Source organism: Scyliorhinus torazame, chromosome 4 (assembly GCF_047496885.1).
Source record: "Scyliorhinus torazame isolate Kashiwa2021f chromosome 4, sScyTor2.1, whole genome shotgun sequence".
NCBI lineage: Eukaryota > Metazoa > Chordata > Chondrichthyes > Carcharhiniformes > Scyliorhinidae > Scyliorhinus > Scyliorhinus torazame.
This window is the reverse complement of record NC_092710.1, coordinates 326,559,675-326,582,697: the sequence shown is the minus strand read 5'-3', so window position 1 is coordinate 326,582,697 and position 23,023 is coordinate 326,559,675. Positions and strand designations below refer to the sequence as shown.

The 23,023-nt window shown below is 52.2% G+C and overlaps 2 long non-coding RNA genes across 4 annotated transcripts in view; one reads left to right on the top strand and one right to left on the bottom strand.

Annotated features, from left to right (window-relative positions):
* Positions 1-3,580, bottom strand: part of LOC140411124 (uncharacterized) — a 129,307-nt gene extending 125,727 nt beyond the window's left edge. For both annotated transcript variants that reach the window (XR_011940827.1, XR_011940826.1), the window contains exon 1: positions 3,421-3,580. This is a non-coding gene — a long non-coding RNA (uncharacterized lncRNA). The remainder of the gene's footprint in view (positions 1-3,420) is intronic.
* LOC140411122 (uncharacterized) overlaps positions 1-23,023 on the top strand; it is a 58,378-nt gene that overhangs the window by 9,774 nt on the left and 25,581 nt on the right. The window lies entirely within an intron of this gene.

Sequence of the window (23,023 nt, the reverse complement as noted above, 5' to 3'; positions counted from 1 at the left end):
AAATGGCCTTTTGTTTGGGTTCTGAGCCTGCGGGATTCGATGTTTGTACGGATTGGTAGCTAGGAGCGCCTATCTCGTAGCGAGCGTTGATGTAAGACTTACGATTGTTGGTCTTCACTGCACCGGTCACGGTCAATGGTGGTTCGTGTTGCTGGGTGACCCGGGCAGGAAGAAGAGAGGAGCTGCTGAAGAGTGAAGAGAGAGCGATTTGAACTTGGGGCTCAACTCTTATAGTCCCCAGGGGCTTCCCGCCTTTCGGGGCGGACCCTGTACCTGGTCCCAAGTGATTGGACTTTGTCCCAATCGCTTGGTTCGATTTTCTCCAATACTGGAGCGGTTCCCTGATCAGTGGGCGGCCTTGAGGTGCTCGTTCACCTCCTTTTGTGTAGGCTTCTGCTGGCGCCGAGGAGTCTGGCTTTGCTTTGTGTGTCCAAAATGTTACTTATTGTTCCCGGGGATTGCTCATCAGTATGCAGATGGCTGTTACTTTGTTATGCTGATGGTCGCTGGTATCGATGTTGTCTGGTTTTTGCAGAGGTAAATACACAGCCAACCTGCAGCCGCTGGTTTCTGTCTTGTTGGCTGACTTTCCCATTAGCCTTTGCCGTTCGCCATTTTGAATCGGGAGTTGGCCACTTTAGGTGGCTACAGCTGCCATGCCGCCCATTTATGTGATTTATATGAAAACCCTGGGCTGGGATTCTCCGCTATCTGGCGGGGCGGGCCGTACCGACACCGAGGAGTGGCATGAAACACTCCGGCGCCGGGCCACCCGGAAGATGCAGAGTCCCCCGCACCTTCAGGGGCTAGGTCGGCGCTGGTGGGATTGGCGCCGCGCCAACCGGCGCCAAAGGGCCTCCGCTGGCCGGCACGGGTTGGCGCATGCGCGGGAGCGCCAGCGTGTTCTGGCATGATCCCAGCGCATGCGCAGGAGGGTTCTTCTCCGCGCTGGCCATGGTGGACCATTACAGCGGCCGACGCGGAGGGAAAGAGTGCCCCCACGGCACAGGCCCGCCCGCAGATCGGTGGGCCCCGATCGCGGGTCAGGCCACCATGGCACCCCCCCCCCACCCCGGGGCCAGATCCCCCCGCGCCCCCCCCCCTCGGACTCCGCAGGCCGCCCACAGAGCCAGGTCCCACCAGTAAGGACCTTGTTTGATTTACGCCGGCGGGACTGGCCAAAAACGGGTGGCCACTCAGCCCATCGCGGAGCAGAGAATCGCCGGAGGGGCCACGGCCAACGGCCCCCGACCGGCGCGACGCGATTCCCGCCCCCATCGAAAAACCGGCGCCGGAAAATCCAGCAGCCGGCGTTGGGGCGGCGGGCAGGATTCACGCCGCCCCCCCAGCTATTCTCCGGCCTGGCGGGGGGTCGGAGAATCCTGCCCCTGTTCTTTTTGCAAATGGTAGGAAACACAATAGGATGGTCTATAACTGGAACTGAAGGAAAGAGACAACCCAAAACAAAACATAAAGTATATCTTGGCTCCGTAGGGATCTGAAGAGGAGCCGAAAACGTTCCATTTTGCACATTTGCTTGAGAATGGGAGTCTTTTTTTTTAGAAATTTAGAGTACCAATTTATTCTTTCCATTTTGTGGGGTGAAACCCATGCAAACACGGGGAGAATGCGCAAACTCCTCACGGACAGTGACCCAGAGCCGAGATCGTACCTGAGACCGGGATCGTACCTGCGCCACCGTGCTGCCGTGAATGGGCCAACCAGGCCCCATCTGCTGCTGTACCTCCAACAGAAGCTCCAGAGATGCTACTCAAAACAACAATGCTCTTGTTGTGATATGATACATTATTATCAGGTTTCCATACACAGAAACATGTCACAAGATGGGACAGCAAGTCCAGCTAAAATATAAGGCTGGAGGAAGTGCATCTCACACAGAAAACAAAAGTCTTGAAATATTGGATTAACACCTCTTAGTTAGTCTTCACCACCTCCACCACTCCCCTCCCCCACTCCACAGACTGTGCTGTCAGGCAACTTGTCGGTCATCATCCAGTTATGGCTGAGTCTTGACTTCTTCCAGCTAACAAGTGAGAAGGCCAAAGCCATTGAATTTGATCCCCATCACAAACTGCATTCCCTCACTGCCGATTCCGCCCTCACCCCCTCCCACACCGTCTCGGATTGGATTGGATTTGCTTATTGTCACGTGTACCGAGGTACAGTGAAAAGTATTTTTCTGCGAGCAGCTCAACAGATCATTAAGTACATGGGAAGAAAAGTGAATAAAAGAAAATACATAATAGGGCAACACAACATATACAATGTAACTACATAACACCGGCATCAGGTGAAGTATACAGGGTGTGGTGTTAATCTGGGGCGGGGGTCCCAGCGGGGTGGAGTGGCGTGAACCACCCCAGTGTCGGGTCGCCCCAATGGTGCCGAATCCTTCAGGGGCTAGGTCGGCCCCGGAGTGGTTTGCGCCGCGCCGGCCGGCGGGGAAGGGGTTTGGCGCCACGCCAACACAAGCCGAAGGGCCTCCGCCGGCTGGCGTGAGTCGGCGCATGCGCGGGAGTGCCAGTGTGTGCTGCATGTGCAGAGGGCTTCGCATCCGTACCGGGAATGGCGGAGGACCATAGCCTCCGGTGCGGAAGAATAGAGTGCCCCCACGGCACAGGCCCGCCCGCGGATCGGTGGGCCCCGATCACGGACCAGGCCACCGTGGGGGCACCTCCCTGGGGCCAGATCCCCCCCACGCCACCCCAAGAACCCTGGAGGCCGCCCGCGCCGCCAGGTCCCGCCGGTAAGGACCTACTCTAATTTACACTGCCGGGACCGGCAAAGAACAGGCGGGACTTCGGCCCATCGCGGGCCAGAGAATTCGTGGAGACCCGGCGCCCATTGATTCGCGCCGGTCCCCGCCATTCTCCGAGGCGGGCAGCGCGACTCACGCCGGGCCGATTTTTTAAGGGGCGGGAGAATTTGGAAGGCGACGGGGGCGGGATTCACGCCGACCCCCGGAGACTCTCTGACCCACCGGGGGTCGGAGATCCCGCCCGAGGTCAGTCCATAAGAGGGTCATTTAGGAGTTTAATCAGATGTTCACAACCTTGACATCCCTATTGGCTTAAATTCCTTTCAGAATGCGGTCCCCGCTGTAAACATCCCTGGCCCCCCAATCAGTCAAAGATGCCATGATGACGTGCCCAAATGGAACGTACGCAGTGATCAAGGTTGATCAGGAACGAGTTCAAGTACATAAGAATGGAGACACCTTCCAAGAACACTGGAGAAGCGGAATTGGCATGTAAAGATGCTAATTTTAGGGATGACAGCTTCCGATGCGATGGACGGGAGATTTGTACCTCAGTAACAGTGTCCACTACCGCCAGCGCCTCAGACAATATGATGCTGAGAACCTCATGTGTTTTTGGCACGTTAATTAATATTCAATACCTCCATGCTCAACCATGCTCCATCTTCCATAGACTCCAGCACATCCGTCATCATTAAAGATTGAGGCTCCAAATCTGGGCAGAAACCGGTGGATGCCGATGGTGCCGCTGTGTGTTCGGAGGGGTATTGACAATTGATGCGTGTCGCATCATTATTATCAGCTTCTGAAATTTTGAGCAGGGTAAGATGTAAGATGCCAGCGTGCTACCGTAACAAACTCCAACTCCACGAGCAGTTTAGATGCAGAACGAGTTTCCATTTACTGTATCCACTAACCTCTCAAGAGCAGCTAAGGATAAGCAATAAATTCTGGCATTGATGTCATTCCCCTTTTCCCAGGAATGAATTAATAAATAATAGAAATCTCGATGGACTCTCTGAATAAACACTGGCAAATTAGTGCCAAACTGCGCCAAAGACTGAAAATCTAATCTATCTTCGCCTTGCATACATCAGAGCCAACAACACAACTCTGGTCATGCAGAGTCACATATGCAAGTGACTTTCTTTATTGGGTAACAATGTTTCCAGCCCACTAATAAATAAAAGTACATTGGATGTCCGATACAAATCCCAATGTGCACTGAATTACGATCGAGGTTTGCCTTACATATTCTCCTCTGCCGCCATCAGAAGGGGGGGGACGCGTTATTGTTTCCCTTAATTTGTGTATTCAAGCACAAATAATATTGCAGTAAACATTATCAATATAAAATATACCTACACTCACCACCCAGTCTCATGACCATCCCCACACTGCCTCATTACAATCACCTCAATGATGGAGGAGCCCAGCACATCTGTGCAAAAGACAAGGCTGAGGCATTCGCAACAAACTTCAGCCAGAAGTGCCGGGTGGATGATCCACCTCAGGCTCCTCCGGAGGTCCCCAGCATCGAAGATGTCACTCTTCAGCAAATACGATTCACTCCACGTGATATCAAGAAATGGCTGTAGGCACTGGATACTGCAAAGGCTATGGGCCCTGACAATATCCCAGCAAAAGTCCTGAAGACCTGTGCTCCAGAACTTGCCTCACCCCTAGCCAAGCTGTTCCCGTACAGTTACAACACTGACATCTACCCGGCAATGGGGAAAATTGCCTAGGTATGTCCTGTACACAAGAAGCAGGACAAATCCAATCCAGCCAATTATTGCCCTATCAGTCTACTCTCCATCATCAGCAAAGTGATGGAAGGAGTCATCAACAGTGCTATCAAGCAGCACTTACTCAGCGATAACCCGCTCACGAATGCTCGGTTTGGGTTCCACCAGGGTCATTCAGCTCCTGACCTCATAAACAAAAGAGCTGAACCCCAGTGATGGGGTGAGAGTGACTGCCCTTGACATAAAGGCCGTATGTGACCGAGTATGGCATCAAGGAGCCCTAGCTAAACTGAAGTCAACAGGAATCAGGAGGAAAACTCCTCACTGGTTGGAGTCACACATGGCACAAAGGAAGGTGGTTGGAGGTGAATTATCTCAGCTCCAGGACATCACTGCAGGGGTTCCTCAGGATAGTGCCCTCAGCCCAACCATCTTCAGCTGTTTCATTCATAAGGTCAAAAGTGGGGATGTTTGCGGATGACTGGACAATGTTCAGCACCATTCGCAACTCCTCAGATAATGCCGCAGTCCATGTCCAAATGCAGCAAGACCTGGACAATACCCAGGCTTGGGCTGACAAGTGGCAAGTTACATTTGCGCCACACAAGTGCAAGACAATGACCATCTCCTACAAGAGAGGCCCCTTGACATTCAATGGCATTACCATCGCTGAATCCCCACAATCAACATCCTGGAGTTTACCATTGATCAGAAACTGAACTGGACTAACCACATTAATACTGTGGCTACCAGGGCAGGACAAAGACTAGGAATCCTACAGAAGGTAACTCACCTCCTGACCCTCCCAAAGCCTGTTCAACATCTACAAGGTACTAGTCAGGAGTGTAATGGAATACTCTCCGCTTGCCTGGATGAGTGCAGCTCCAACAACACTCAAGAAGCTCGACACCGTCCAGGACAAAGCAGCCCGCTTGATTGCTCCTCCTTCCACATACATTCAAATCCTCCACCACTGACGGAAAGTGACCGCCGTGTGTGCCAACTACAAGATGCACTGCAGTAACTCACCAAGTTTCCAAAGCAGCCTTCCAAACACATGTCTAGAGGGACAAGCAGCAGATACCTGGGGACCCAAGGACCTACAGGTTCCCCTCCGAGGCACTCACAAGCCCGACTTGGAAATATATATCGCCGCTCCTTCAGTGTCATTGGGACAAAATGCTGGAACCCATCCCTAACAGCATAGTTGGTGTACCTACACTTCAAGGACTGCAGCAGTTCAAGTAGGCCGCTCACCACAACCATCTGAAGGTCAACTGGGCCTAACCAGCGACCCCCACATCCTGTAAATAAATAAAAACACATTGTCTCAACACAATCACACACAGTCTCACCACAAACACCACAGTCTCACTACAGTCACCACATAGTCTCACCACAAACACCACACAGTCGCAATACTGTCACCACATTCTCATTACAATCAACACACAGTCTGTGGTAGTCACCACTGATTGTATAATAGTTGTTATTAGGGGTAATATGGTAAGGCTCCTGTAATGCAGGTACGGGGGTAGATCCCTGCCTGCTGGCTCCGCCCAGTAGACGGACTTTAAATGTGTGTGCACACCGAGCTGCTCCCATTCTGGAAGCAGCTGCAGGAGGCCACACATCTCTGCTTAATAAAGCCTTGATTACTCTCTACTCTCGTCTCGTCGTAATTTCGTAATTGATGGTGCATCAATTTATTAAGCAGAGATATTACAGCGATGGATCTCCGCATCAAGCCTGATCGCCTGCAGCTGCACCTGCAAGCAGACAACGCCACGTCGGCCTTCGACCACTGACTAGCTTGCTTCGAAAGCTACCTCGGATCAGCGACTGAACAACCCTCGGACGCACAGAAGCTCCAGATCCTGTACTCGCGGGTGAGCTCCAAGATTTTTCCCCTTATCCGGGATGCACCCACTCACCCTGAAGCTATGGAGCTTCTGAAAGGACACTATATCCGGCCGATCAACAAACTCTATGCCAGGCACCTCCTGTCCACGGGGCAGCAACAACTCCCCGGTGAGTCATTAGACGATTTCTGGCGTGCCCTGCACATCCTGGCGAGGAACTGCGATTGCCAGACAGTTTTGGCCGCTGAACATACAGAACTCTTAATCAGGGACACTTTTGTTACGGGCATGGGGTCGGCGTACATCCGCCAGCGCCTATTAGAAGGGGGTACGCTCAACCTCACGGCGACCAGGCAACTCGCGAACACACTAACGATAGCCTCCCGGAACGTACAGTCGTACGCCTCCGACCGCAAGGCACCCTCATGGACATCGTGGGCCCCACCAGCGGCCGCCCCCAGCCAACCCCAAGCCTGCGCCGCGCGGCAGACAGCCACCCTGTGGGGCCCAAATGCTATTTCTGCGGGCAGACCAAACACCCCCGGCAGCACTGCCCGGCGCGGAGTGCAAGCTGCAAGACCTGCGGGAAGAAGGAACATTTCGCTGCGGTGTGCCAGGCCCGGTTGATCGCTGTTGTATCTAGGCCCAGTGTTCCTGCACACCCCACGTGCGACTCGTGGGCGCCGCCATTTTCATCCCCGCAGACCACGTGCGGCCCGTGGGCGCTGCCATCTTTAACGCCGCCCGCCATGTGCGTCCCGTGGGCGCCGCCATCTTCGGCGCCATTTTGGATGGCGCCTCAAGACCCCTGCTCATCGGGCACTTCATCTGGCTGCTCATCGCCTGCCACCGCCGCCGACCAGCCTACCAACACCAGCTCCAGCTCGCCTCCATTACGATCGACCAGTCCCGGCCGCACAACCTCGCAACTGCGTCGACGACGGTAAAGGTCGATGGGCACAAGACATCAAGCCTTCTTGACTCTGGGAGCAGGGAAAGCTTCATCCACCCCGATACCATAAGGCGCTGCTCCCTCGCGGTACACCCCGTTACCCAGAGAATCTCCCTGGCCTCCGGGTCCCACTCGGTGTAGATCCGGGGGTACTGCATCGCCACTCTCACTGTCCATGGCGTAGAGTTCAGCGACTTCCGGCTCTACGTCCTCCCCAAACTCTGCGCTGCCTTGCTACTCGGCCTGAACTTCCAGTGCAACATCTAAAGTCTAATTCTAAAATTTGGCGGGCCCCTACCACCCCTCACCGTATGCGGCCTCGCGACCCTTAAGGTCGACCCACCTTCTCTGTTGCAAACCTCATCCCGGATTGCAAACCCGTCGCCACCCGGAGCAGACGGTACAGTGCCCAGGACAGGACCTTCCTCAGGTCTGAGATCCAGTGGCTGCTGCGGGAAAGCATCATTGAGGCCAGCAACAGGCCCTGGAGAGCCCAAGTGGTAGTGGTGAAAACGGGGGAGAAACACAGGATGGTCATTGACTACAGTCAGACCATCAATCGGTACACGCAGCTCGACGCGTACTCCCTCCCACGCATATCTGATATTGTCAATCAGATTGCACAGTACCGGGTCTTCTCCACAGTGGACCTGAAATCTGCCTACCACCAGCTCCGCATTCTCAAGGCGGACCGCCGATACACTGCGTTCGAAGCAGAAGGCTGTCTTTACCACTTCCATAGGGTTCCTTTCGGCATCACTCACGGGTTCTCGGTCTTCCAACGTGCGATGGACCGAATGGTTGACCGATGCGGACTGCGGGCCACCTTCCCGTACCTAGATAATGTCACCATCTGCGGCCACGACCAGCAGGACCATGACGCTAACCTCTTCATATTTCTCCACACCGCTAAACGCCTTAACCTCAAGTACCATAAGGAGAAGTGCGTGTTCTGCACCAACCGCTTAGCCATCCTTGGCTATGTTGTGGAAAATGGAGTTCTAGGGCCCGACCCCGACCGCATGCACCCCCTCATGGAACTTCCCCTTCCCCACTGCCCCAAGTCGCTGAAACAATGCCTAGGGTTTTTCTCCTATTCCGCCCAGTGGGACCCGAACTATGCGGACAAGGCCCGCCCACTCATCCACTCCACAGTTTTTCCCCTGACGGCTGAGGCCTGCCAGGCCTTTAACCGCATTAAGGCAGACATCGCCAAGGCCATGATGCACGCGTTCGACGAGACCCTCCCCTTTCAGGTCGAGAGCGATGCATCGGACATCGCTCTGGCCGCCACCCTCAACCAGGCAGGCAGACCCGTGGCATTCTTTTCCCGCACCCTCCATGCCTCCGAAATTCGGCACTCCTCTGTCGAAAAGGAAGCCCAAGCCATCGTGGAAGCTGTGCGGCATTGGAGGCATTACCTGGCCGGCAGGAGATTCACTCTCCTCACTGACCAACGGTCGGTTGCCTTCATGTTTGATAATGCACAGCGTGGCAAGATCAAAAATGATAAAATCTTAAGGTGGAGGATCGAGCTCTCCACCTACAATTACGAGATTTTGTATCGCTCCAGTAAGCTCAACGAGCCCCCCGATGCCCTATCCCGAGATACATGTGCCAGCGCACAAGTGGACCGATTCAGGGCCTGCACGATGGTCTCTGTCACCCAGGGGTCACCCGGTTCTTTCACTTCATAAAGGCCCGCAACCTGCCCTAGTCCATTGAGGAGGTCAGGGCCGTCACCAGAGACTGCCAGGTCTGCGCGGAGTGCAAACCGCACTTCTACCGGCCAGACCGAACGCATCTGGTGAAGGCCTGACGCCCCTTTGAACGCCTCAGCATGGACTTCAAAGAGCCCCTCCCCTCCACCGACCGAAACACATACTTCCTGAACGTGGTCGATGAATACTCACGATTCCCCTTCGCCATCCCATGCCCCGATATGATGTCTGCCACAGTCATTAAAGCACTCAGCACCATCTTTGCCCTGTTCGGTTTCCCCGCTTACATCCACAGCGACATGGGATCCTCCTTAATGAGTGATGAGCTGCGTCAGTTCCTGCTCGGCAAAGGGATCGCCTCGAGCAGGACGCCCAGCTACAACCCCCAGGGAAACGGGCAGGTGGAGAGGGAGAATGGGACGGTCTGGAAGGCCGTCCTGCTGGCCCTACGGTCTAAAAATCTCCCGGTTTCCCGCTGGCAGGAGGTCCTCCCCGAAGCGCTCCACTCCATTCGATCGCTACTCTGCACTGTGACTAATGAAACCCCCCATGAACATCTCTTTGCCTTCCCTAGGAAGTCCACCTCCGGGGTTTCGCTCCCAACGTGGCTGGCAGCTCCAGGACCCGTTCCCCTCCGCAAGGACGTGCGGCTCCACAAGGCGGACCTGTTGGTCGAAAGGGTACAGATGCTGCATGCAAACCCGCAGTACACGTGGCGTACCCCGATGGCCGCCAGGACACAGTCTCCCTCAGGGACCTGGCGCCAGCTGGATCCCCGCCCACGGCCCACCACCACCCGACACCCTCCCCTCCGATTGCCCCGACGCCACTCCCCCTCCCCAGCACACCTCACTACAGCCCCCGCCCCAGGGCGATCCGTCCTCCCACTGGTTCCACCCGGGGATGAAGATGAGGAGAACATGCTCCCAGAGTCACAAGCGACCAAGTCGGCGCCTGTATCACCTCCGGGACCAAGGCGGTCACAGAGGAGGATCAAGGAACCCGACCGGCTGAATTTGTAAATTTTCACCAGTCTGTAAACTTAAAAAATTTCACAAACCTGTAAATGTTTTTTCCACCACCCCCACTGGACCACCACAAACACAGTCCCACCACAAACACCACAGTCCCACCACAAACACCACAGTCCCACCACAAACACCACAGTCTCACCACAAACACCACAGTCCCACCACAAACACCACAGTCTCACCACAAACACCACAGTCTCACCACAAACACAGCCTCCCCACGAACACCACAGTCTCACCACAAACACCACAGTCCCACCACAAACACCACAGTCTCACCACAAACACCACAGTCTCACCACAAACACCACAGTCTCACCACAAACACCACAGTCTCACCACAAACACCACAGTCTCACCACAGTCCCACCACAAACACCACAGTCTCACCACAAACACCACAGTCTCACCACAAACACAGCCTCCCCACGAACACCACAGTCTCACCACAAACACCACAGTCCCACCACAAACACCACAGTCTCACCACAAACACCACAGTCTCACCACAGACACTAAGACTCACCACAGACACTAAGACTCACCACAAACACCACAGTCTCACCACAAACACCACAGTCCCACCACAAACACCACAGTCTCACCACAGACACACAGACTCACCACAAACACCACACAGTCTCACCACAAACACCACACAGTCCCACCACAAACACCACAGTCTCACCACAAACACCACACAGTCCCACCACAAACACCACAGTCTCACCACAAACACCACAGTCTCACCACAAACACCACAGTCTCACCACAGACACTAAGACTCACCACAAACACCACAGTCTCACCACAAACACCACAGTCTCACCACAGACACACAGACTCACCACAAACACCACACAGTCTCACCACAAACACCACAGTCTCACCACAAACACCACACAGTCCCACCACAAACACCACAGTCTCACCACAAACACCACAGTATCACCACAAACACCACAGTCTCACCACAGACACTAAGACTCACCACAAACACCACAGTCTGACCACAAACACCACAGCCTCACCACAAACACCACACAGTCTCACCACAAACACCACAGTCTCACCACAAACACCACACAGTCCCACCACAAACACCACAGTCTCACCACAAACAACACACAGTCTCACCACAAACACCAAAGTCTCACCACAAACACCACACAGTCTCACCACAAACACCAGTCTCACCACAAACACCACAGTCCCACCACAAACACCACAGTCTCATCACAAACACAGTCTCACCACAGACACCACACAGTCTCACCACAAACACCACAGTCTCACCACAAACACCACAGTCTCACCACAAACACCACACAGTCTCACCACAAACACAGTCTCACCACAAACACCACAGTCTCACCACAAACACAGTCTCACCACAAACACCAGTCTCACCACAAATACCGCACAGCCTCCCCACAAACACCACAGTCTCACCACAAACACCGCACAGTCTCACCACAAACACAGTCTCACCACAAACACCAGTCTCACCACAAACACCACACAGCCTCCCCACAAACACCACACAGTCTCACCACAAACACCACACAGTCTCATCACAAACACCGCACAGTCTCACCACAAACACCGCACAGTCTCACCACAAACACCACACAGTCTCACCACAAACACCGCACAGTCTCACCACAAACACCACACAGTCTCACCACAAAAACCACACAGTCTCACCACAAACACCACAGTCTCACCACAAACACAGTCTCACCACAAACACCGCACAGCCTCCCCACAAACACCACAGTCTCACCACAAACACCACACAGTCTCACCACAAACACCGCACAGCCTCCCCACAAACACCACAGTCTCACCACAAACACCGCACAGTCTCACCACAAACACCAGTCTCACCACAAACACCGCACAGTCTCACCACAAACACCACACAGTCTCACCACAAACACCGCACAGTCTCACCACAAACACCACACAGTCTCACCACAAACACCACACAGTCTCACCACAAACACCGCACAGCCTCCCCACAAACACCACAGTCTCACCACAAAAACCACACAGTCTCACCACAAACACCACAGTCTCACCACAAACACAGTCTCACCACAAACACCAGTCTCACCACAGACACCGCACAGCCTCCCCACAAACACCACAGTCTCACCACAAACACCGCACAGTCTCACCACAAACACCGCACAGCCTCACCACAAACACCACACAGTCTCATCACAAACACAGACTCACCACAAACACCGCACAACCTCCCCACAAACACAGTCTCACCACAAACACAGTCTTACCACAAACACCATTCTCACCACAAACACCACACAGTCTCACCACAAACACCACACAGTCTCACCACAAACACCACAGTCTCACCATAAACACCACACAGCCTCACCACAAACACCGCACAGCCTCCCCACAAACACCACAGTCTCACCACAAACACCGCACAGTCTCACCACAAACACCACACAGTCTCACCACAAACACCGCACAGCCTCCCCACAAACACCACAGTCTCACCACAAACACCGCACAGCCTCACCACAAACACCGCACAGCCTCCCCACAAACACCACAGTCTCACCACAAACACCGCACAGTCTCACCACAAACACCACAGTCTCACCACAAACACCGACAGCCTCCCCACAAACACCACAGTCTCACCACAAACACCACACAGTCTCACCACAAACACCACACAGTCTCACCACAAACACCACACAGTCTCACCACAAACACCACACAGTCTCACCACAAACACCACAGTCTCACCACAAACACCGCACTGCCTCCCCACAAACACCACAGTTTCACCACAAACACCACACAGTCTCAACACAAACACCACACAATCTCACCACAAACACCACAGTCTCACCACAAACACCGCACAGTCTCACCACAAACACCACACAGTCTCACCACAAACACCACAGTCTCACCACAAACACCGCACAGTCTGATCACAAACACCACACAGTCTCACCACAAACACCGCACAGTCTCACCACAAACACCACACAGTCTCACCACAAACACCACACAGTCTCACCACAAACACCGCACAGCCTCACCACAAACACCACACAGTCTCACCACAAACACCGCACAGCCTCACCACAAACATCGCACAGCCTCACCACAAACACTGCACATTCTCACCACAAACACCACACAGTCTCACCACAAACACCACACAGTCTCACCACAAACACCACACAGCCTCACCACAAACACCGCACAGTCTCACCACAAACACCACACAGTCTCACCACAAACACCGCACAGCCTCACCACAAACACCACACAGTCTCACCACAAACACCACACAGTCTCACCACAAACACCACACAGTCTCACCACAAACACCACACAGCCTCACCACAAACACCACACAGTCTCACCACAAACACCACACAGTCTCACCACAAACACCACACAGTCTCACCACAAACACCACACAGTCTCACCACAAACACCACACAGCCTCACCACAAACACCACACAGTCTCACCACAAACACCACACAGTCTCACCACAAACACCACACAGTCTCCCCACAAACACCGCACAGTCTCACCACAAACACCACACAGTCTCACCACAAACACCACACAGTCTCACCACAAACACCACACAGTCTCACCACAAACACCGCACAGTCTCACCACAAACACCACACAGTCTCACCACAAACACCACACAGTCTCACCACAAACACCACTCAGTCTCACCACAAACACCACACAGTCTCACCACAAACACCAAACAGTTTCACCAAAAACACCGCACAGTCTCACCGCAAACACCACACAGTCTCACCAAAAACACCACACAGTCTCACCACAAACACCACACAATCTCACCACAAACACCACACAGTCTCACCACAAACACCACACAGTCTCACCACAAACAGACAAGATTTATAATCATCTAGATAAGAATAATATGATCAGGGATAGTCAGCATGGCTTTGTGAAGGGTAGGTGATGCCTCACAAACCTTATTGAGTTCTTTGAGAAGGTGACTGAACAGGTAGACGAGGGTAGAGCAGTTGATGTGGTGTATATGGATTTTAGCAAAGCGTTTGATAAGGTTCCCCACGGTCGGCTATTGAAGAAAATACGAAGGCTGGGATTGAGGGTGATTTAGAGATGTGGATCATAAATTGGCTAGCTGGAAGAAGACAGAGGGTGGTGGTTGATGGGAAATGTTCAGAATGGAGTTCAGTTACAAGTGGAGTACCACAAGGATCTGTTCTGGGGACGTTGCTGTTTGTCATTTTTATCAATGACCTAGAGGAAGGCGCAGAAGGGTGGGTGAGTAAATTTGCAGACGATACTAAAGTCGGTGGTGTTGTCGACAGTGTGGAAGGATGCAGCAGGTTACAGAGGGATATAGATAAGCTGCAGAGCTGGGCTGAGAGGTGGCAAATGGAGTTTAATGTAGAGAAGTGTGAGGTGATTCACTTTGGAAGGAATAACAGGAATGCGGAATATTTGGCTAATGGTAAAGTTCTTGGAAGTGTGGATGAGCAGAGGGATCTAGGTGTCCATTTACATAGATCCCTGAATGTTGCCACCCAGGTTGATAGGGTTGTGAAGAAGGCCTATGGAGTGTTGGCCTTTATTGGTAGAGGGATTGAGTTCCGGAGTCAGGAGACCATGTTGCAGCTGTACAAAACTCTGGTACGGCCGCATTTGGAGTATTGCGTACAGTTCTGATCACCGCATTATAGGAAGTACGTGGAGGCTTTGGAGAGGGTGCAGAGGATATTTACCAGGATGTTGCCTGGTATGGAGGGAAAATCCTATGAGGAAAGGCTGATGGACTTGAGGTTCTTTTCGTTGGCGAGAAGAAGGTTAAGAGGAGACTTAATAGAGGCATACAAAATGATCAGGGGGTTAGATAGGGTGGACAGTGAGAGCCTTCGCCCGCGGATGGAAATGGCTGGCACGAGGGGACATAGCTTTAAACTGAGGGGTAATAGATATAGGACAGATGTCAGAGGTAGGTTCTTTACGCAAAGAGGAGTGAGGCCGTGGAATGCCCTACCTGCTACAGTAGTGAACTCGCCAACATTGAGGGCATTTAAAAGTTTATTGGATAAACATATGGATGATAATGGCATAGTGTAGGTTAGATGGCTTTTGTTTCGGTGCAACATCGTGGGCCGAAGGGCCTGTACTGCGCTGTATCGTTCTGTGTTCTAAACACCACACAGTTTCACCACAAACACCGCACAGTCTCACCACAAACACCACACAGTCTCACCACAAACACCACACAGTCTCACCACAAACACCGCACAGCCTCACCACAAACACCACACAGTCTCACCACAAACACCACACAGTCTCACCACAAACACCACACTGTCTCACCACAAACACCACACAGTCTCACCACAAACACCACACAGTCTCACCACAAATACCGCACAGTCTCACCACAAACACCAAACAGTTTCACCACAAACACCGCACAGTCTCACCACAAACATCAAACAGTTTCACCACAAACACCACACAGTCTCACCACAAACACCGCACAGTCTCACCACAAACACCACACAGCCTCACCACAAACACCACACAGTCTCACCACAAACACCACACAGTCTCACCACAAACACCGCACAGCCTCCCCACAAACACCACACAGTCTCACCACAAACACCGCACAGCCTCACCACAAACACCGCACAGCCTCACCACAAACACCACACAGTCTCACCACAAACACCACACAGTCTCACCACAAACACCACACAGTCTCACCACAAACACCACACAGACTCACCACAAACACCACACAGTCTCACCACAAACACCACACAGTCTCACCACAAACACCACACAGTCTCACCACAAACACCACACAGTCTCACCACAAACACCACACAGCCTCACCACAAACACCACACAGTCTCACCACAAACACCACACAGTCTCACCACAAACACCACACAGTCTCACCACAAACACCACACAGTCTCCCCACAAACACCGCACAGTCTCACCACAAACACCACACAGTCTCACCACAAACACCACACAGTCTCACCACAAACACCACACAGTCTCACCATAAACACCGCACAGTCTCACCACAAACACCACACAGTCTCACCACAAACACCACACAGTCTCACCACAAACACCGCACAGTCTCACCACAAACACCACTCAGTCTCACCACAAACACCACCCAGTCTCACCACAAACACCAAACAGTTTCACCACAAACACCGCACAGTCTCACCACAGACATCACGCAGTCTCACCACAAACACCACACAGTCTCACCACAAACACCGCACAGTCTCACCACAAACACCACACAGTCTCACCACAAACACCACACAGTCTCACCACAAACACCGCACAGTCTCACCACAAACACCACTCAGTCTCACCACAAATACCACACAGTCTCACCACAAACACCAAACAGTTTCACCACAAACACCGCACAGTTTCACCACAAACACCGAACAGTCTCACCACAAACACCACACAGTCTCACCACAAACACCGCACAGTCTCACCACAAACACCACACAGCCTCACCACAAACACCACACAGTCTCACCACAAACACCACACAGTCTCACTACAAACACCGCACAGCCTCCCCACAAACACCACACAGTCTCACCACAAACACCGCACAGCCTCACCACAAAGACCGCACAGCCTCACCACAAACACTGCACAGTCTCACCACAAACACCACACAGTCTCACCACAAACACCACACAGTCTCACCACAAACACCACATAGCCTCACCACAATCACCACACAGTCTCACCACAAACACCACACAGTCTCACCACAAACACCACACAGTCTCACCACAAACACCACACAGTCTCACCACAAACACCACACAGCCTCACCACAAACACCACACAGTCTCACCACAAACACCACACAGTCTCACCACAAACACCACACAGTCTCCCCACAAACACCGCACAGTCTCACCACAAACACCACACAGTCTCACCACAAACACCACACAGTCTCACCACAAACACCACACAGTCTCACCACAAACACCGCACAGTCTCACCACAAACACCACACAGTCTCACCACAAACACCACACAGTCTCACCACAAACACCGCACAGTCTCACCACAAACACCACTCAGTCTCACCACAAACACCACACAGTCTCACCACAAACACCAAACAGTTTCACCACAAACACCGCACAGTCTCACCACAAACACCACACAATCTCACCACAAACACCACACAGTCTCACCACAAACACCACACAGTCTCACCACAAACAGACAAGATTTATAATCATCTAGATAGGAATAATATGATCAGGGATAGTCAGCATGGCTTTGTGAAGGGTAGGTCATGCCTCACAAACCTTATCGAGTTCTTTGAGAAGGTGACTGAACAGGTAGACGAGGGTAGAGCAGTTGATGTGGTGTATATGGATTTCATCAAAGCGTTTGATAAGGTTCCCCACGGTCGGCTATTGAAGAAAATACGAAGGCTGGGGATTGAGGGTGATTTAGAGATGTGGATCATAAATTGGCTAGCTGGAAGAAGACAGAGGGTGGTGGTTGATGGGAAATGTTCAGAATGGAGTTCAGTTACAAGTGGAGTACCACAAGGATCTGTTCTGGGGCCGTTGCTGTTTGTAATTTTTATCAATGACCTAGAGGAAGGCGCCGAAGGGTGGGTGAGTAAATTTGCAGACGATACTAAAGTCGGTGGTGTTGTCGACAGTGTGGAAGGATGTAGCAGGTTACAAAGGGATATAGATAAGCTGCAGAGCTGGGCTGAGAGGTGGCAAATGGAGTTTAATGTAGAGAAGTGTGAGGTGATTCACTTTGGAAGGAATAACAGGAATGCGGAATATTTGGCTAATGGTAAAGTTCTTGGAAGTGTGGATGAGCAGAGGGATCTAGGTGTCCATGTACATAGATCCCTGAAAGTTGCCACCCAGGTTGATAGGGTTGTGAAGAAGGCCTATGGAGTGTTGGCCTTTATTGGTAGAGGGATTGAGTTCCGGAGTCAGGAGACCATGTTGCAGCTGTACAAAACTCTGGTACGGCCGCATTTGGAGTATTGCGTACAGTTCTGGTCACCGCATTATAGGAAGTACGTGGAGGCTTTGGAGAGGGTGCAGAGGATATTTACCAGGATGTTGCCTGGTGTGGAGGGAAAATCCTATGAGGAAAGGCTGATGGACTTGAGGTTCTTTTCGTTGGCGAGAAGAAGGTTAAGAGGAGACTTAATAGAGGCATACAAAATGATCAGGGGGTTAGATAGGGTGGACAGTGAGAGCCTTCGCCCGCGGATGGAAATGGCTGGCACGAGGGGACATAGCTTTAAACTGAGGGGTAATAGATATAGGACAGATGTCAGAGGTAGGTTCTTTACGCAAAGAGGAGTGAGGCCGTGGAATGCCCTACCTGCTACAGTAGTGAACTCGCCAACATTGAGGGCATTTAAAAGTTTATTGGATAAACATATGGATGATAATGGCATAGTGTAGGTTAGATGGCTTTTGTTTCGGTGCAACATCGTGGGCCGAAGGGCCTGTACTGCGCTGTATCGTTCTATGTTCTAAACACCACACAGTTTCACCACAAACACCGCACAGTCTCACCACAAACACCACACAGTCTCACCACAAACACCACACAGTCTCACCACAAACACCGCACAGCCTCACCACAAACACCACACAGTCTCACCACAAACACCACACAGTCTCACCACAAACACCACACAGTCTCACCACAAAGACCACACAGTCTCACCACAAACACCACACAGTCTCACCACAAATACCGCACAGTCTCACCACAAACACCAAACAGTTTCACCACAAACACCGCACAGTCTCACCACAAACATCAAACAGTTTCACCACAAACACCACACAGTCTCACCACAAACACCGCACAGTCTCACCACAAACACCACACAGCCTCACCACAAACACCACACAGTCTCACCACAAACACCACACAGTCTCACCACAAACACCGCACAGCCTCCCCACAAACACCACACAGTCTCACCACAAACACCGCACAGCCTCACCACAAACACCGCACAGCCTCACCACAAACACTGCACAGTCTCACCACAAACACCACACAGTCTCACCACAAACACCACACAGTCTCACCACAAACACCACACAGCCTCACCACAAACACCACACAGTCTCACCACAAACACCACACAGTCTCACCACAAACACCACACAGTCTCACCACAAACACCACACAGTCTCACCACAAATACCACACAGCCTCACCACAAACACCACACAGTCTCACCACAAACACCACACAGTCTCACCACAAACACCGCACAGTCTCACCACAAACACCGCACAGCCTCACCACAAACAACGCACAGCCTCACCACAAACACCGCACAGCCTCACCACAAACACCGCACAGTCTCACCACAAACACCACACAGCCTCACCACAAACACCGCACAGTCTGACCACAAACACCACACAGTCTCACCACAAACACCACACAGTCTGACCACAAACACCGCACAGCCTCACCACAAACACCACACAGTCTGACCACAAACACCACACAGTCTCACCACAAACACCACACAGTCTCCCCACAAACACCACACAGTCTCACCATAAACACCACACAGTCTGACCACAAACACCGCACAGTCTCACCATAAACACCACACAGTCTCACCACAAACACCGCACAGTCTCACCACAAACACCGCACAGTCTCACCACAAACACCACACAGTCTGACCACAAACACCACACAGTCTCACCATAAACACCACACAGTCTGACCACAAACACCGCACAGTCTCACCATAAACACCACACAGTCTCACCACAAACACCGCACAGTCTCACCACAAACACCGCACAGTCTCACCACAACCACACAGTCTGACCACAAACACCACACAATCTCACCACAAACACCACACAGTCTCACCACAAACACCACACAGTCTGACCACAAACACCACACAGTCTCACTATAAACACCACACATTCTGACCACAAACACCGCACAGTCTCACCATAAACACCACACAGTCTCACCACAAACACCGCACAGTCTCACCACAAACACCGCACAGTCTCACCATAAACACCACACAGTCTCACCACAAACACCACACAGTCTCACCACAAACACCACACAGTCTGACCACAAACACCGCACAGTCTCACCACAAACACCGCACAGTCTCACCACAAACACCACACAGTCTCACCACAAACACCACACAGTCTCCCCACAAACACCACACAGTCTCACCATAAACACCACACAGTCTGACCACAAACACCGCACAGTCTCACCATAAACACCACACAGTCTCACCACAAACACCGCACAGTCTCACCACAAACACCGCACAGTCTCACCACAAACACCACACAGTCTCATCACAAATACCGCACAGTCTCACCATAAACACCACACAGTCTCACCACAAACACCACAGTCTCACCACAAACACCACACAGTCTCACCACAAACACCACACAGTCTCACCACAAACACCACACAGTCTCACCACAAACACCACACAGTCTCACCACAAACACCACAGTCTCACCACAAACACCGCACAGCCTCACCACAAACACCACACAGTCTGACCACAAACACCACACAGTCTCACCACAAACACCGCACATTCTCACCATAAACACCACACAGTCTCACCACAAACACCACACAGTCTCACCACAAACACCATAGTCTCACCACAAACACCACACAGTCTCACCACAAACACCACAGTCTCACCACAAACACCACACAGTCTCACCACAAACACCACACAGTCTCACCACAAACACCACACAGTCTCACCACAAACACCACACAGTCTCACCACAAACACCACAGTCTCACCACAAACACCGCACAGCCTCACCACAAACACCACACAGTCTGACCACAAACACCACACAGTCTCACCACAAACACCGCACATTCTCACCATAAACACCACACAGTCTCACCACAAACACCACACAGTCTCACCACAAACACCACAGTCTCACCACAAACACAACACAGTCTCACCACAAACACCACAGTATCACTACAAACACCGCACAGCCTCACCACAAACACCACACAGTCTGACCACAAACACCACACAGTGTCACCACAAACACCGCACAGTCTCACCACAAACACCACAGTCTCACCACAAACACACAGTGTCACCACAAACACCACAGTCTCACCACAAACACCACAGTCTCACCACAAACACCGCACAGCCTCACCACAAACACCACACAGTCTGACCACAAACACCACACAGTGTCACCACAAACACCACACAGTCTGACCACAAACACCACACAGTCTCACCATAAACACCACACAGTCTGACCACAAACACCGCACAGTCTCACCATAAACACCACACAGTCTCATCACAAACACCGCACAGTCTCACCATAAACACCACACAGTCTCACCACAAACACCACAGTCTCACCACAAACACCACACAGTCTCACCACAAACACCACAGTCTCACCACAAACACCGCACAGCCTCACCACAAACACCACACAGTCTGACCACAAACACCACACAGTCTCACCACAAACACCGCACAGTCTCACCATAAACACCACACAGTCTCACCACAAACACCACAGTCTCACCACAAACACCGCACAGCCTCACCATAAACACCGCACAGTCTCACCATAAACACCACACAGTCTCACCACAAACACCACAGCCTCACCACAAACACCACACAGTCTGACCACAAACACCACACAGTCTCACCATAAACACCACACAGTCTGACCACAAACACCACACAGTCTCACCATAAACACCACACAGTCTGACCACAAACACCGCACAGTCTCACCATAAACACCACACAGTCTCACCACAAACACCGCACAGTCTCGCCATAAACACCACACAGTCTCACCACAAACACCGCACAGCCTCACCACAAACACCACACAGTCTCACCACAAACACCGCACGTCTCACCATAAACACCACACAGTCTGACCACAAAGACCGCACAGTCTCACCATAAACACCACACAGTCTGACCACAAACACCACACAGTCTCACCACAAACACCCGTCTCACCACAATCACCACAGTCTCACCACAAACACCACACAGTCTCGCCACAAACACAGTCTCACCACAAACACCACACAGTCTCACCACAAACACCACACAGTCTCACCACAAACACCACACAGTCTCACCACAAACACCACAGTCTCACCACAAACACCACACAGTCTCACCACAAACACCACAGCCTCACCACAAACACACAGTCTCACCACAAACACCCATCTCACCATAATCACCACAGTCTCACCACAAACACCACACAGTCTCACTACAAACACCACACAGTCTCACCACAAACACCACACAGTCTCACCACAAACACCACACAATCTCACCACAAACACCACACAGTCTCACCACAAACACCACAGTCTCACCACAAACACCACAGTCTCACCACAATCACCACCTAGCCTAACTACAGTCAACACTCCATCTTACCACAATCACCATGCAGTCTCACTACAGTCACCATGCAGTCTCACTACAGTCACCATGCAGTCTCAGCACAAACACCACAGTCTCACCACAAACACCACACAGTCTCACTACAATCACCACACAGTCTCATTCCAGCATCCGCCCATTCCCCCCCCCCCCCGAACTTCAGACCATTCTCCCCTCTCTCCGGCCAGCCCAGACCAGTCCACCTCTCACACCTATCTGACAGAGCGTTGAGGCAGGTTGTAACAGTATGAACAGGTGTTTAGCATGACAACGTGCATACAGATTTGTGCCCTAGCCCCTATAACTAAACTGCCCAGCACC